The sequence below is a fragment of the Aplysia californica genome, unplaced genomic scaffold, assembly GCF_000002075.1.
Source record: "Aplysia californica isolate F4 #8 unplaced genomic scaffold, AplCal3.0 scaffold00193, whole genome shotgun sequence".
NCBI lineage: Eukaryota > Metazoa > Mollusca > Gastropoda > Aplysiida > Aplysiidae > Aplysia > Aplysia californica.
Genome location: NW_004797463.1, coordinates 301,314 through 305,924, shown reverse-complemented (window position 1 = coordinate 305,924; position 4,611 = coordinate 301,314).

Here is a 4,611-nt window from a genome sequence, read left to right as displayed (position 1 = left end):
GTAGTAGTAGTAGTAGTAGTAGTAGTAGTAGTAGTAGTAGTAGTAGTAGTAGTGGCATACATCAGCATGTAGAAAGGAACTCTCAAAAACTTGAAATTCCCGACAGGTAGGAAACTGTTTTCCGCTCTAATCCAGCTCAAAGCTAAGGTAGAAAAGCGTAAGTCAACTCAGTCCGTGTTTCTTCCACCCCGCTGTAAAGACTAATCTCCTCCGCATTTGTCGAAGCTAGGAATCGTAGGAATCGACTCCGAACCCAATTACTTACTTTCTAATGATGTACAATGAAGGACAAATTTATCTTAACGCTATCCCTACGCCCTGGGGTCATTTTGTACCCCAGAGGTTGTATTCTTCACATTTTAAAATACTTCTAGTACGAAGATCTCTTTGAAACTTTCTGTATTTCTCAAAAAATCATTTTGACAGACTGCTATGCAAAGCGTGCGGATCGGATTAACGAGTAAGTTTCCTCTTTGGAAAGTGGTGAAACAGAGTTCCCCACGTCGTAGGGATACGACAGTAAAACACGACGTACGGATAGGGTTATTTATCATTATCCCAATAGTAGAAGCTGTAGCATAGTAACATCACTTAATATTTTTTTAAGGAGATAGTCCGAAAGTTGTAGGGGAAACATGTGCGTGGAGGTAATGAATATAACGGAAAGGCAGAGCAAAAGGGAGGGGGGTTACTGGAATACAAGGGGTGATTAGAACCCTACGTTGTAAATTTAAGGTCCCTGAAATGTGGGTCGTCGGTAAATGCACACATTTTGCATACTACGCATGTGACCTTCGTCAAAGCTCAGCAATGATACTCCTGAGTGGCAAAACCTTTTACGAAAAATTGATTTTTATAATGGACACATCTTTTGCACTTAAGGTTCTCAAAACATGCGTTCAATAAGCTTAAAGTCACAATTAGAAAATAATGGCGGGCTTGCTTTTACAAACGATATTGCCCGAGCTGTAAACTTTTTAAAAGCTGTAGAAATCATCAACTTGGATTTTCTATTTGTATTTATTAAGGAATTTTTACAGAAAACAGTGTACAGGTGTTTGAAAAAATATTCATTAGTTTAGACAACTTGGTATAAGTCATTGTGCAAACGTTGGAGAATCTATGTCCAATAGCTAAGGAGATATATGACAATAAGTTACGCCACGCACGAGTTTTTGACCACACTATAGTAGGATAGGCATATCGAACTATTTCAATAACCTGAGACTGCAGATCGGAGGCTCCATTATGACCAGGACTGTTGAAATGTTGGCCGACTGGTGTGCATAAGTTTTTCTCTACTGAATAACTACTGTTATTAAAACTAGATCTAAGTCTGGTGGTGGTTTGATCTACATATTGGGCTGGACAGACTTTGCATGAGATGAGGTAAATCACGTTTTTGGTTTCACAGGTGATGCTGTGAGAAAGTTTTCTTTAAAAGAGGGCGCCTTCATCATCATCATCATCACCATCATCATCATCATCATCATCATCATCATCATCATCATCATCATCATCATCATCATCATCATCTCCAGCCTTCCCCGTTCCTTTCGTCTCCCTGAATGGAGTCATCATTGCTGCTGTCCCCTCTAAGCTTGCGTGTATTTTGTCTCTTTGTTCAGGGTAATGCAACGAAGAGAGCTAGTCTAAAGGTCACGGTTTTCATAGACATGATACAAAATGTAAGACAGAACTAAGCACCAAGACGCGTGTAAATGCAGAGCATCAACGCTGTTTGCAGAATCTCTGACAAGTTCTAGGAAGCGAGTGAGACATGGGTCGGCCACTGAAAAGTTGCGCAGACGAGCAAGATCCGCCTCATACACTCGCTCGTATCTGCATTTCAAGTGGCAATACCTGAGCTCAAACTCCTCTAAAAAACAGACACAGAAGGACGCTGCCATATCTTCAACTACTTCACCTGGGTCCAACGCATTCGAACGGTGCTGGCGATTAACCAAAGACTCATTGTTCACCACAAACACTTTGCCGAAGATTTTTTTCTCCCACATCGTGCTACTATGCTCTTCACCAACCTTGTTCTTTGGAAATTCTCGTGTTGTGTAGTATTTCAAAATTTGCACGATGCTACTGAACTTGAAATAAATATCTGAGCTGACTTGACCTAAGAGATAGTTCTGATAAGCGTGCATAATGAACTTGAAACTATACAGTCGCCGACTCTTATGCACTTCATACAAAATGAAGGGGTGAGATGCTGTACCGAGATTTAAGTCAAGCTTATCCTTCAGGTGACATAAGAAAAATGACGGAAGATTTTGAAACTGAACTTCGCTTAGTGTATATTCGTCCTGGGGAAGAGCCAGTAGGGCAATGACATATCTACTGCATAATCCATTTGGCATGAGCGTATAGCCCGCATTGCAGACATTGATTTTGCACCCGGTCGTTCCTGAGGATTTTGCTGCAGACGTGCTGCAGGATGCCTTTCTCCAGGAGCCAGTGTTTTGGTCATCATCAAAGTATTCATATGTCAGTTCAAGTTTTTCCCTCCCCAGTGACGCCAATATAGAAAACATATGGTGGTGTCGGATGTATCCAGCCACAGTTTTTGGCTGTGTAGTCAAATTTGAACCAAAGTTGCAAAGGGCACAGTAGTTGTTCTTAAACACAAATACATTGGAATAGGCATAGGAGAAGAAAGAATCACATTTTTCCGACAAGCCGCTGTCGGAAGAGCCAGCTTTAGAATTGTCTTCGCAACTGTCTATAAAGTAACGAGTCCGAGGATAGCAAGTCGCTTCTTGGACCTTGGAATCTGGAATCAAACCAGATATGCGGAGAGGTGGCATTGTAAAATCCACAGACTCGGAAAAGCTCGCCAGCGACTCTGGCTTCCAATACCATTTCATCTGGAACTCAGTGTCCCAAAGGAGAGGCTTCGATTGTTGGGTTGCGAAGCAGTTGAATATATCTTTGTTGAGATATACAAACCCAGTGGATGCATCGGTCACCGGCGCCGAGTGGAGAACTTCCAACAATGTTTGCTCTGTAAAAGGCAAGTTATCTTCTTTTTGGCTGGAGTTGAGGAGTGATACATTTATACCCTCGTTTGATATACTTCTACTGTAAGCTGGACGGCTGGTAGTCATCTCTTCCACTTCACTATCACAAGACGTAATGGTAAACACTAAATTCAAACATTCTACCTCAGCAAGCAGCTGTTTCTTATGTACTTCCCTGCATGCTTTGAGCACTTCAGGGCACTCGGTCTCCATATCCTCACAGCAGTTTTTGTGAACAGCACACTTTAAGTCACACGAACAAGGAAGTTGTTGAATATTTCCACACTTGCCGGCACAACTTTCAGCTGGAGATAATTCTTTCATGCTGTTGACGAGGAGGTAATCTGAGAACCACTGACCCATCAGGAGGCAGCACAGGAGCAGGCTTTGCTTCACTGAAGATCGCAATATCCCCATTGTAACACGTGCCCGGCCAATCCTGGAGAGAGACAGATGAGAAGAAGAAGAAGAAGAAGAAGAAGAAGAAGAAGAAGAAGAAGAAGAAGAAGAGGAATGATCACGATCATGATCACGATAATATTTTCACCTGCTTTAAGCTACCAAAACAAGCATATAAAGAAACATTACATCAATCAATAATAATGACGATTAATAGCATTTTTACAGGGCATATCTTTGCTCATCACAAATATCCATTTACTCTACAAACTATTTTATTACCCCCCAGCTTCTTCTTCTTCTTCCTCCTAGTTCTCGATGACAGTAGCTAGACAGTCAGTCCGATGTCACGCACAAACTGTGCAGTCTGCTTCAAATCTAAAAGACTGCCATAGAGCTTTCTCTCAAGGGGTGTCACATTTTGCCAACCCCAGCAAACTCTACAACATTCTAGGACATGCAGAAAGATACGATTGTTCGCATTCCTGGGAAGCATACAATGCAAGCTACCGATTAAGCTGTCAAACACTAAAAAACTGGCACAATCTTTCGCTGTCTATAGCAGGGTACCCATTCCCACCTGTGTGAAGTCGGAGAAATTCGTGTAAAATGCCTTTCTTAGGTACACAATGACGGGTTCAAATCACGACCTTTTGATTGCAAACCCAACAGCCTAACTTCAGGACCACTGACGTCAATCCAATGCCCCAATATGATGCAATAGCTGTAAAACCAGGGGGGGAGGGAGGGGGGAGGGGGAGGGAGGTGTATCAAGAAGGTAATGGAAAAAACACAGTAACTTAGTTTCCACATCTCCGTCGTTTCAAGTAATAACTCAGGCCAGCAAATGAGCGGCTACCGCTAGTCAGATTACATTTCTAGTTTCAATAAACAGGAAACGTATCCTCCCTCCCCCCCCTCCCCTCCAAAAAAAAATCATAGTTTTATGTAACATGAAATTCTGACGTTAAACGACAGGGACAAAAATGTTGAATTTATGAAATTCTATCGTTTCATTTAAACGATACGATTTTTTAAAAAAAGGACAACTGATAATGCAATCGCATACAAATTGATACCTTCATCCCTTCCTCATTTTCATCAAGCCTATACGTGCTTAAATTTTGCTAGACACAATAAATAGGTTGTTATTTCTTTTTTTCTAATGTAGAGTAATAAC